The 13,737-nt window shown below is 41.7% G+C and overlaps 1 protein-coding gene across 5 annotated transcripts in view; it reads right to left on the reverse strand.

The window, feature by feature from the left end:
• CSGALNACT1 (chondroitin sulfate N-acetylgalactosaminyltransferase 1) overlaps positions 1-13,737 on the reverse strand; it is a 255,249-nt gene that overhangs the window by 167,070 nt on the left and 74,442 nt on the right. Inside the window, exon 1 of one of the 5 annotated variants that reach the window (XM_024765175.1) lies at positions 250-312. The exons of the other annotated variants lie outside the window; for them this stretch is intronic. The gene's annotated coding sequence lies outside the window, so the exon portion shown is untranslated. Of the gene's footprint in view, positions 1-249; positions 313-13,737 lie in introns of those variants that run through there. 5 annotated transcript variants of the gene reach the window in all.

Genomic DNA, 13,737 nt, shown 5'->3' on the forward strand with positions numbered 1-13,737 from the left:
GAAATTTTAAATCATTTAGGAGATAAAATACAATTCATCCAAAGTCCTGCCCCAAAAAGCAGGATGGTATTTTCCCTTTTCTATCTTAATGGGTAAAATGCAAAATATTTGTTAAGACACACACACACACACACACACACACACACACACAGATAATCAAGGTTTAAAACAAATGCTGAGAGCCATGCAGAAGTGTGTGTAAAAGCAAAGCAGAGTCACATGCTCGGAAAAAGACCCCAAAAAGCAAACCTCGCAGCGAAGCAGGGTGTCCGCCGCCCGCTGGGGCCTGGGCGCTGCGTCCGCACGGAAGCCGCAGCTCAGGTTGGGTCAGGGGACCGCGCACTGCGCCGGCACTTTTTTTTTTTTTAATGGTCGTAGGGACTGAAATGTTACGAAACAGCAAATCCCCGGGAAGTTGGAGAGCCCAGCTCCGCGGGACGCGCACCCCCGCGGACGCCCCCGCGCCCCGACCCGGGGGCGTGCACGGCCCGAGGGACCTGCCACCCGGCCCCGCACTCCGTGCCCCCGCGCCCCCGCGCCCGGCCTTGCAGGAACCCACCGAGCCGCCCCTGGGTCCACGGAGATCAACGCAGATGGGAAAGAGGTAGGAGCAAAACACCCGGGAAGCGAAGGCGAGGAAAATACTCTGGAGGGGACTGAGCCTCCCTGTTAAGTAGATGTTAATAACGCTACCTTCAACTCATTCACGCAGAGTCGTCTTTCCCGAGTTTGTGATTTCATCTCATTTGTCTTTATAATTCAAGTCATAGCAAAAAATAAAAAATACTATATGGTTCCCTTTTCACACGCAGGAATTTAAAAAGGCCCAGGGTGGTTATACGAGGACAAAGAAAAGACTGATAAGCTGCTGAGGTCTGCGACCACTAACTAGTCCCCCTGCTCCGCCGCGTTGGCCTCCTGGTGCTAGAGCGGGGCTGTCACGTGTTTGTTCCCCCCTCCCGTTACATTTGAAGGTTTTCTCTGCGGCATTGACACTCAGTCAGTACAAGTGTGAGGAGCGTCACCGTAGAAGTTGGGAAGCCATCCGTGTCCACACACTCTCACCACTTTCCTGCAAGTGGGCCAGCCGGGGCCCCGCGGCAACGCCTCTCCTAAAAGCCACTTCCGTCCCTGCCTGGCGAATTAATCTGTGTTGAAATGGAATTGCAGTTGGCAGAACGGCAGCAATGCCAAGATCGAATAATCACTTGGACCCGAATCTGAGTTGTTTCCATCCTTGACAACAAATAATGTTACCCTCCGGAGCCTGCGGGGCCAGGAGTTGAAATGAGTTTATAATTTGGCTTCCAGGCTCTCTTCTCACTCTCAACCACTTAAAAATGTCCTTTTCTGCCTTTTAGCATGCAGGGGGCAGCTTTGGAGGCTGAATCACCGACGTGGTCGTTATTGATATCCGTCATGAATATTCTTTGCCAAATAAATAAAAAGAGGAAAAGCCCACATCGTTCAAAACCACATTTGTTTTAACAGTGAAACTAAATAGACTGTCAGCTCCTACTACCACATGATCATTAATAATCTAATTTGTTCTTCTCACTCCAGCAACTTGAAGAGAAATGCTCAGTGTTTTCATCTCCACACAGAGGCCCCATTCATCTGGCCCCTCAGTGCCTGATCCTGGTGATGCCAAACTGCAGGTTAAGAGCCACAGGACAACCCAGCGCCTCCTCTTTTCCTAGTAAAGAACTCATTAACACTCGGATCCTTGGCTTTGGGAAGTACATTGTCTCCTTAGCAGTTGCAAACACCATGTGCCCTGAGAAGGTAGTCATCTCTAGCTGGTGATGGAAAAGGAAAGAGACAGGAAGGCAGAACCACTGGCAAGACTCCCTAGAGATCAGGGTGGGATGGGAATTAGCATCTTGGAAAATTACTGGAGGTGAACCACAAGTATGCAAAGGACAGGTGGGCGTGTCCAGCTAACATACCCTGTTAGGAGGAAGGGAAGTGTCATCACCCACACGCCTCCCACTGAGCGAGCGGCTCTGCGTGTGCGCTCCCCGCATCCCCACAGCGATGCCATGGATGTCTGCGTTAACATCCCCATTTTGCAAATGGGGAAAATGAGGCTCAAAGGTGTTAAGAAACCTCTCCGACTGGTACATAGTAAAGCCAGGATTTTTCTGACTTCAAAACCAAAGCTCGAAAAAGAGAAAGAAACGCAAGCCTTTACTTCTTCTAGGATGTAACGTGGCCTTGTCTGCAAGCGCTAGTCCTCACGGGTGGTTCTCCAACAGGTGGGTGGCTGCTGCCAGTGATAACCTGGCAGATATGCTGCCAGCATCCAAAGGCTGCCCGTGAGGTACTGGGAACAAAGACCCTCCCTCATCCTTCATAAGAAATCACAGTGACAAAGCCACTGTTGGACAAGCCTTCCTGAGTATCAAAGAAATAGACAGTAACAATGTGCCAAAAATAAAAGCTAAATCCAGGGAAGCAACTGCAGGTACAGAGTAGAGAGAGTACCTTTCTTTGTCCAATTCAGAAAATAGTTCTCGTCGACATCCCTCAGGCTAAATCCAGGTCTGAGGGCTCCTCTCCTGTCATCTGATGCCCTGCTGTTCTCAATAGTTTGGCCTAGAGAGTGAGGATTACAGAGGGGCTTCTGCGGCTTCCCGAGTTCTAGTTATGGTAAAGAGTGAGCAGGAGAAGGCAGGATGCGCCCTGAGAGTGGCTGGGAGAGCATCCATGGGAAAATCACACACTCGGTTTTGGAAATCTCCCAGTTGGGATTCTAAAGGTTGGGAAGCCTGCCTCACCCCACCGCCACAGTAATAGAGTTTGACATCCGTCAATTAGCAGCACTCCATAAATAAGTCAGCTTTTAATCATGCCAAAGAAGCCCGCCAAAAATCAACTATGGAAAAGAGCAGTTGAAAATGAGCACACTGAGATCAATACTATTTTAACAATCTAGGAAGCCGTGCTATTCAACATACAATGAATAAGCGAAAGTCGCCAGCACTCGCAAAGAACTTCAAAGGCACAATTGGTCCAATGGTGTGACTATAGCCATCTGTGTAGGTTAAGTTCCAAGGCTTCCTCATATTCATAAATGTAAATCTAAATCTTTAATCCATCTAAACCACGTCTGTGTCAGACACATTGATTCCTGAAATGTGAAAAGTAAGACGGGAAGACGAAAAAGCCCTTTCATCATCAGTGTGCCTAAAATAACAAACAAAAGCAACGAAAGACTAGAAACGTGTCTGCCAACTCAGGCTGCCTGGTGGAATTTTCTTTGTGCAAATGTGGATAGTAATATACATGTTTTAAAATCTTGATGGTAGTGTTTTCATTTGTATAAAACGATGGAGTCCCCTGGGTAGCAGCACTGGGAGACATAGCAGGGTTAGGGTCAGGAACTGCGCAGCCAACTTCTAAAATTATCTTTCTCAAGAATATGTTTCAGAAAAGAAAGTGCCCTTGCATGCTAGTTGTTACAAGCAGCATGTGATTATAGGCTTGACAAGATTCCTTCCACATTAAATAATTTTACTGAAAACAATATGCTTTAGGACTCAACTGACTTTAAAAGTCATGAGTTCTTCCCCCCAAATGTTGTCTTCTATTCTTCTGTGAAATGAAAAACAGGGTCTCTGTGTTCTGATCTTGTGTGTACAGATGTGGACTGAATGAGAAGATGCCCCTTTCTTATTCCTAATCCTGCCCGTGAAGTCGGCCACCCTCACTTTCTTCAGTTTCTCACTCTGGTAAGTGAGGATAAGCACAGATACTATGACCAGAACTATGAAAATGATGAACAGAATTATGATGCTAAATTATTTGAAGCCTCTTTTAAAATGCATTGGTCTAATATTACCTTAAAGGTATCAAGTAGATTTCCTTATGCTCCAAGGATTTACCAAGTGCCTCCTACTCTAGGCCATGGGGTCCCTGTGAGGCCCCTGTGTGAGCCGTCTCCACACAATCAACATGTAAACCACCAATACAAGAGACAATGAAATGACTCACATGCTAAATAGACACAAATAATATGCCATTAAAGCATCAGAAAAGATGAGCTAGGACTGGAGAGAATCAGAGTTACATCTTATCTCTCGGAAAGAAACTAAAGCGCTCTGTTTGCCGTTGATCGTAAGACCAATAACACAATCTTTCTCCTAAATCAGCTGGGATACAGACAGTTGATGCTCCTTCATAAAAGAGAGCTCTTTCGCAGCACAGTTCGTAGTTACACTCAACGCCCTCTCCCAGGAAATTCCTCCAAGGCCAGCCCTGCCCCTATGAGATGCTGCAGCTGCCAGCACATGCTAGACAACATCACAGATGCTAATGAGGGAGACCTGCTGCACTTAAACCCTGAGCAGAGCAAGAGATTCAGGTTTTCATCTGTTATGGACTGAATATTTCTGCCCCCCCAAAATTCATATTTGAAATTTTAATCCCAGCGTGTTGGTATTTGGATGTGGGGTCTTTGGGAGGTAATTAGGTCATGAGGGTGCAGCCCTCTTGAGTGGGATTAGTGCCCTCATGAGATGCCACGAGAGAACTAGCTTGCTCTTTTTTTGCGACGTGAAGTCACAGTGAGAAGTCAGCTGTCTGCAGTCTGGAAGAGGGCCCTCACCAAAACCAGACCATGCTGACACCGTGATCTTGGACTTCCAGCCTCCAGAACCATGAGGAAAAAGTGGCTGTTGCTGATAAGACTCCCAGCCTGTGGTGTTTTGTTACAGTGGCCTGAGCTAAACCATCATCTTAAATCTGCTGTGAGATTGTATACAAGTTCATAACTTCTTAGCCTGTGTTTCCAGATTTGTAAGTAAGGGGTTGGACCAGGCCATGGTCCTCAGTGAAGGAGGATGGTCTTTATTGGCTGCCTCCCCTCCCTACTAGGATTACATCTGTGGAAAAGATACATTGCAGAGAGGAATAAGCAACACAGACAGAGGAAGATGAGGCAGGACAGCATCTAGACTTCGATGTGAAGGGGAGGGAAGGGAACTTTAAAAAGCACAAGCTCTTGCAAGACTTAAAGTTATGGCCTTCCTAAGTATAAAGATTCTACCAGACTAGTTGATAATGGGTAATTTGACGATCAAAATCATGCGTTTAGGGGCTTCCCTGGTGGCGCAGTGGTTGGGAGTCCGCCTGCTGATGCAGGGGACACGGGTTCATGCCCCGGTCCGGGAGGATCCCACCTGCTGCGGAGCAGCTGGGCCCGTGAGCCATGGCCACTGAGCCTGCGAGTCCAGAGCCTGTGCTCTGCAATGGGAGAGGCCGCAACAGTGAGAGTCCCGTGTACCGCAAAAAAACACAAAAAAACAAAAAAAAAAGAAAATCATGCGTTTGTCCATTAACCAAACGTCACATCTCACATAATTGCTAGAGCCGGAAGCACAACCCCCCATTCACCAAAGTACACCCATCCCCCAAAGACAGGATGCTCAGGAAGAAGAGACCGTCAGGTTGAGGTGCCCCAGGGAACAGGGACCCCTACACGGAGCAGCTCAGAGAGAACAAATCACACATTCCTGCCCCGTACACACCAACAAACCAGCCCCAACACAGCAGAAGCAGCAACACAGAAAGGGCATGAGTGTGTGGTTCAGAAATCCCAGATCTAGTCCCAGTTCTGCCATTAAGCTATTGTGTGACCTTGGGCTGGTCACCAGCAAAATAAAAGTCTGGACCAGATCATCTCCATGTTAACCTTCCAGCACAGAAAGTAACTGACTTACTTTTTACCGTGTTACATAAAAATTTATCTGATCCTAGAATCCTTTCAGCATCTTTAAGGCCAGTATATACAACTCCATTTACGGGCTCAGTTTTTAAATTAGTGCGTTCCCAGGCTTCTTAGGACAACCGACCAGAACACAAGTCTGAGGTGCAGTATGGGTGAAGTTTCTTTTCTCTGGCTTTCTTTATGATTCCCTATGGCTAAACTCTGCCCTCGCCGCTGCCAAGTCTCTGCACTCCTGGCACTGAGGTTTGATCTGTAGTTTTCATAGGGCTCGTAACACTGTGATAGATGAAGAAATTAAACCTTTCGCCAAACTTGAACAGGCGTTTTGAATGGTAATTTTTATCTTCTCCCTTCCCAGATGCAGAAATGTCAACAGTTGAGAGATACTATGATGTTGGTAAAAAGTCATTACAAAAATGAACTTGCTGCCCAAATGATCTCTTATTATCTTGCAAATGTATTACTTTTGCTGTATCAATTTTTTTTAGTTTATTTCATGTTATGCTCCAGCTGCAAGGGAATTGAGAACATATTGTCCACATTTTCATAAAAAACTATAACATTAACAGAAGAAATATTTCACCATGAAAATGAAAACTATGTGTAAATATTCATATAATTGAATTTATTCAATCCATTTATTGAGTCAAGCCAATGGAAGGATGCTTTTTTTGTGTAGTGAGAGCCAACAACACAGGAGAAAATTTTCATCTCAGTGTTCAAATAAATAAATAGTAATATTGCTTATGGATATCAATTTTTTAAAATATGCATACAGAATATAATGCGTGTTGCTCTCAGGGAACGTACAATTCCTATATACTATTTACTAAGTATACTGGATAACAACAAAATGAAAACTAAGAAAGAGAAACACATATTTAATCAAGGAGTATTTAAAAATCATTAAAATATGTTTTCATTCCATACCATGGCCAGTTAAGCAAGACAGGGGTAAAGAGTAAACAAAGAAAATATTATTGGAGTAATCAGCAGTAACAAGGAATGAACTATTGGTACACATATCAACAGGATGATAATTATGCTGATTAAAAGAAGCCAAACAAATAGTAAACGTACTGCATGATTGCATAATATAAAATTCTAGCAGATCACACCATTCTAGCATTTGCCTGGGGATGGGTGTAGAGGGTTGGGAGGGACCAGGAGGGAGCAGGAGGGGTAGGATGGTGGGATTACCAAGGGGCAGAAGAAAACTGTCCTGATGATGTACATATGTTCATTATCTTGATTTGGGGGGTGGTTTCATGTGTATATCAAAACTAATCAAATTGTGTACTTTAAATATGTGAGTTTATTATATATCAATTATACTTCAATAAAGCTATAAAAATTATTGAGTAGAGAGACAAAAATAGGGAAAAAACTTTAAAGATTAGGAGTAGTTATATTTTGAGGCAATTAAGATACCTGTTGGATGAAAAGCTACAGAAAAAAACAGGCTACACTAGACCCATAAAAGACTACCAAAGAAAGATTTCTGATTGTTGCTATATTATATAGAGAGAATTTTTTTATTTCCTTAGGATTTTTCACAGAAATAGTTCTAACTACCCTCAGAGTCTCAATAACAATGGCTAACATTGAGCCATTTTATCCTCACCTAAGGAACCTAAGAGTTGGTTACTACCTACTATGATGAGGATACCAAAGTTCAGAGAAGTTCACGTCCTTCACCAGCCCAGTGGTGGAGCTGGGATATGAACCCAGGTTGAGCTCCTGAAATTAAACTTCTCACCCTCTGCTAGACAAACAGGATCCTGGACCAGTGTTGTGGGTCACAATTTGCTGATTCACACCTCTGATGGCTTAAAGAAACAGTGCATTAAACAGCTACATTTCTAAGTCTGAAGTCTAATTGTGGTAACACAGAAAAGGTCAGTAATGAAGTGGTGGTGGAAGGCAGGGGAACTGTAGCAGGGGGAGCAGGAAAAATAATACCTGGAAATCAACAGATTTGGTTTTGGCCATGTCCTCAGTGATGAGTATACACTTGGGCAAGTCACTTCTCTTCCTGGAGTCTGTCTCCTCTTTAGTAAAATCAAGAGTTTGGACTAATCAATTTCTAAGACTCCTTCCAGATTGGTGATTTTGCCAGTCCTCTTTGGGGTAATACACCTTGCATTTTGTAACCTGGGTCAAAACTTTTCCATGATACCAAACACATTTCTGGTACAAAGCTTCCTCCATCTCTTTTAGCACCCGCACCTAGCAAATCCCTTCACTATTTCCCAGAGGCATTCTGTTCCCAAAGGACAGTGCTAAGGGAAGGCCCAAGGAAAAGGAGGACGGTCGCTCAATCAGAGCCCACCATGTTCCCCTGTACACACTAACAATCTTTTTCACTTCAAAAACACTAAAACGTTGACTTGGGCAGTGTGGGCAAGATGGTGGCGTAGGAAGGCCCTGAGCTCACCTCCTTCCATGGACACACCAAAGTTACAACTATTACAGAGCAACTATTGATGAGAACAACCTAAAGACCAACAGAAAAGATTTTCCACTGCTAAAGATATAAAGAAGGAATCATGAGATGGGTGGGGGACGGAGACGTGTTATAGTCAAGACCCATACCCCTAGGTGGGCCACCCACAAACTGGACGATAACCACAGTCTCCCCAAGGAGTGAGGGGTACGAGCCCCACGTTGGGCTCCTCAGCCCAGGGTTACTGCACTGGCAAGACGAGCTCCCAGAATGTCTGGCTTTGAAGGCCAGCAGGGCTTGTATATGGGAGAACGAGAGGACTGTAGGAAATAGAGTTCCACTCTTAAAAGGCACACAGGATCTCACATGCTCCGGGAACCAGGGCAGAAGCAGTAATTTGAAAGAAGCCTGAGTGAGATCCTCTTGGTGATCTTGGAAAGCCTCTGAGAAAGGCAGGAGGCAACTGGGACACCCCCCCACCCCCCGCCGGGGACATAGACACTGGAGGCAGCCAGTTTGAGGGCTCTCTCTGCCACCTGGGCACTGGTGCTGGTGAGCACCATTTTGGAGCCCTCACTCTAGCCTATTACTGCCAGGGGCTTGCCTGCCCACCAGTGGGCTGGCACCACTTCCAGCCCCACTACCCAGGCCATGCAGCCAGGGAGACCTGGCCCCACATACCAGCGAGCAACCAGCCACTGCACGAGGCAAGGCCCGGCAGCCAACCAGGCCAGAGGCAGCCTAGCTCACCAGCCACACCCAGAGAAGTTGGCCTCACCACAACAGAAGGGTCCACACAGCAAACACAGGGGCACCCCAGAGCACACAGCTCTGGTGAGGGCACTGTGCTGCTGGGCCCCACAGGACATCTCCTACATAAGGCCACTTCTCCAACGGGGAAATGTGACCAACCTAAATAATGCATAGAAATAAATACAGAGAATTAGGGAAAATAAGGAAACAGAGGAATATGTTCCAAACAAAGGAACAAGACAAAACCTCACAAAAAGAACTAAATGAAGTGGAGATAAACAATCCACCCAATAAAGAGCTCAAAGTAATGACCATAAAGATGCTTAATGAACTTGGGAAAAGAATAGATGAACACAGTGAGAAACTTAACACAGTTTAAAAACATAAAGAAGAACGAAACAGAGACAATGAATAAAGTAACTAAAATTTAAAATACATTAGAAGGACTCAACGGTAGATTAGGTGATACAAAGAAACAGATAAGTGATCTGGAAGACAAAGTAGTGGAAATCATCTAGCTGAACAGAAAAAATGAATTTTTAAAAATGAGGACAGTTTGGAATAAATTAGGAGTTTGGGGTTAAAATATACACACTAATATATGTAAAATAGATAACCAACAAGGACCTACTGTATAGAACAGGGAACTATACTCAATATCTTGTCATAACCTATAATGGAAGAGGATGTAAAAAAAGAATATATATATTTACATATATATGAATAACTGAATCACTTTGCTGCACACCTGAAACTAACACAACATTGTAAATCAACAATATTTCAATAAAATAACTTTTAAAAAGAATCTAAATCAGTAAGTAAATAAATAAATATGAGGACAGTTTAAGAGACCTCTGAGACAACTCAAGCATACTAACATTCACATTATACAGATCCCAGAAGAAGAGAGAGCAAGGGATGGAGAATTTATTTGAAGAAATAATAGCTGAAAAATTCACTAACTGGGAAAGGAAACAGACATCCAGGTCCAGGAAGCACAGAGAGTCCCAAACAAGATGAACACAAAGAGGTCCACACCAAGACATATTGTAATTAAAACAGCAAAAATTAAAGATAAAGACAGAATTCTAAAAGCAGCAAAAGAAAAGCAACTCATTATACAGAAGGGAACTCCCCTAAGACTATCTGATTTTTTAGCAGAAACTTTGCAGGCCAGAAGGGAGAGGCACAATATATTCAAAATGATGACAAGAAAAAACAAACAAAAACAAAAAACTAAAAAAACAAGAATAGTCTACCTGGCAAGGCTATCATTCAGTTTTGAGGAAGAGATAGAGAGTTTTATGTAAAAACAAAAGCTTAAAATGTTCAGCACCACTGAACTGGCTTTACAGGAAATGCTAAACTTCTCTAAGCGAAAAGAAAAGACCACAATTAGAAATTAGAAGAATGAAAAGATCACAGTTAGACAAATGAAAATAGAAAACACACTGATCCAAAACCAGTGGGATGCAGCAGTTCTGAAAGGGAATATGAGCCTACCTCAGGGAAAAACAACAAAAAACCTCCAATACACAACTCTACCTTACACCTAGAGGGACTAGAAAAAGAAGAAAAAACAAAACCCAAAGTTAGTAGAAGGAAAGAAATCATAAAGATCAGAGAAGAAATAAATGAAATAGAGACTAAAAAAATTAAAAAGATCAATGAAATTAAGAGCTGGTCCCTTGAAAAGATAAACAAAATTGATAAGCCTTTAGCCAGATTCATCAAGAAAAATAGGGAGAGAGCCCAAATCAATAAAAACAAATGAAAAAGGAGAAATTACAACTGATACCACAGCAATACAAAGGATCATAAGAGACTACTACAACAACTATGCAGCAATAAAATGGACAACCTGGAAGAAATGGACAAATTCTTAGAAAGTTACACTCTCCCAAGACTGAATCAAAAAGAAATAGAAAACATGAACAGACCAATTACCAGTAAGGAAATTAAATTAGTAATTTAAAAGACTCCCAATAAGCAAAAGTTTGGGACCAGATGGGTTCACAGATGAATTGTACCTTTTCAAACTATTCCAAAAAAACTGAATAGAAAGAATGCTTCCTAACTCATTCTACCAGGCCTGTATCACCCCGATACCAAAACCAGACAACAAAAGAGAAAATTACAGGCCAATATTACTGATGAACACAGATGCAAAATTTCTCAACAAAATATTAGTAAATCAAATTCACAATACATTAAAAGAATCATACACCACGATCAAGTAGAATTTATCTGAGGATACAAGGACGGTTGAATATCTGCAAATCAATCAATGTGATACACTACATTAACAAATTGAAGAATCAAAATCATATGATCATCTCAATAGATAAAGAAAAAACTTTTGACAAAATTCAAATCCATTTATGATAAAAATGCTCAACAAAGTGGGTATAGAGGGAACATAACAACATAATAAAGGCCATATATAAGCCCACAGCTAGCATCATATGCAATGGTGAAAAGCTGAAAGCACTTTCTCTAAGATCAGGAACAAGGATGCCAATTTTATTCAACATAGTGTTAGAAGTCCTAGTTACGGCAATCAGACAAGAAAAAGAAATAAAATGCATCCAAATTGTAAAGGAATGAGGAAAACTGTCACTGTTTGCAGATGGCATGATGCTATATATAGAAAATCCTAGATATGTCACCAAAAAACTGTTAAAACTAATAAATGAGTTCAGTAAAGTTGCAGAATATAAAATTAATACACAGAAACCTGTTGTGTTTCTACACACTAACAACAAACTATCAGAAAGAGAAATTAAGAAAATAATCCCATTTACAATTGCATCAAAAAGAATAAAATACCTAGGAATAAGTCTAACCAAGGAGGTGAAAGACACAGAAAACTATAAGACACTGATGAAAGAAATTGAAGATGACAGAAACAGATGGAAAGATGTACCATGCTCGTGGATTAGAAGAATTGTTAAAATGACCATACTACTCAAAGCAATCTACAGATTCAATGCAATTCCTATCAAAATCCCAATGCCATTTTTAGCAAACTAGAATATTTTTCACAGAAATGGCTTCAGACTATACTGCAAAGCTACAGCAATCAAAACAGTACGGTATGACACCAAAACAGACATATACATCAATGGAACAGACTAGAAAGCCTAGACATAAACCCATACTTATATGCTCGATTAACCTAAGACAAGGGAGGGAAGACTATATAATGGGGAAAAGACAGCCTCTTCATTGAATGGTAGTGGGAAAACTGGACAGCTACATGCAAAAGAATCAAACTGGACTATTTTCTCATGCAATGCACAAAAATAAATTCAAAGTGAATTAAAGACTTAAATGGAGGACCTGAAACAATAAAACTCCTAGAAGAAAACATAAGCAGTATGCTCTTTGACATCAGTCTTAGCAATATTTTTGATATGTCTTCTCAGGCAAGGGAAGCAAAAATAAACGTGACTACAGCAAACTAAAAAGCTTCTGCACAGCAAAGAAAACAATCAACAAAATGAAAAGGCAGCCTTCTTAATGGGAGAAGATATTTGCAAATGAAATATCTGATAAGGGGTTAATATCCAAAATATACAAAGTACATACAACTCAACATCAAAAACAAACAAACACCCGATTGAAATATGAGCAGAAGACCTGAATGGCCATTTTTCCACGAAGATGTACAGATGGCCAACAGACACGTGAAAAGATGCTCAACATCACTAATGATCAGGGAAATGCAAGTCAAAGCTGCAATGAGATACCACCTCATGCCTGTCAGAATAGCTATCATCAAAGAAGGCCAGAAATAACAAGAAGATGTGGAGAAAAGGGAACCCTCCTACACTGTTGGAGGGAATGTAAATTGGTGCAGCCACTGTGGAAATCAGTATGGAGGTTCCTTGAAGAAGTAAAAACAGAACTGCCATATAATCCAGCAATTTCACTTGTAGATTTTTACACAAAGAAAATAAAAACAGTAATTCAGAAAGATGTATGCACCTTTATGTTCATTGCAGCATTATTTACAATAGCCAAGGCATGGAAGTAACATAAGTGCCCATCAGTAGATGAATGGATAAAGAAGATGTGGTTTTATATATATATATGTGTGTGTGTGTATATATATATGTGTGTGTGTGTGTGTGTGTGTGTGTATATATGTACATATATATGTGTGTGTATATATATATATATATATATATATATATATATATATATATATATGAAATGAAATCTTGCCATGTGCGACAACATGGATGGATATAGAGGGTATTATGCTGAATTAAATAAGTCAGAGAAAGACAAATACTACACGATTTCACTTATATGTGGAACCTAATAAACAAACAAGACAAAATGAAAACAGGCTCTTAGATACACAGAACAAATGGGTGGTTGCCAGAGAGGAGAAGAGTGGGGGCTGGGTGAAATAAGTGAAGAGGATTAAGTGGTACAAACTTCCAGTTTTATCAGTTATATAATAAAGTCAGGGGATGTCATACACAGCATAAGGAAGACCATTTCATAATGTATGCAAATGTTGAATGATTATGTGGTATACCTCACATGAAACTAACATAATGTTGTATGTCAGCTATATTTCAATTAAAAAAATTAAAAATACATTTTTTTTAAAAGTTGGTTTGGGCTTTCAGGTAGTTAAAAAGGAGGCACCCCATTGCCCGTGGCTCATTCCATTTTCCCTGTAAAGCTTCCAACATCTGAGATGATCCAAAGTACTCAGCATGTTGTGGCCATGGGGCCAGGCTCCATTTATCTCCATTCCTGTTGGTTCTCTAAAGTGGCTATTCTC

This window comes from Neophocaena asiaeorientalis, unplaced genomic scaffold (assembly GCF_003031525.2).
Source record: "Neophocaena asiaeorientalis asiaeorientalis breed wild unplaced genomic scaffold, Neophocaena_asiaeorientalis_V1.1 scaffold14, whole genome shotgun sequence".
Classification (NCBI taxonomy): domain Eukaryota; kingdom Metazoa; phylum Chordata; class Mammalia; order Artiodactyla; family Phocoenidae; genus Neophocaena; species Neophocaena asiaeorientalis.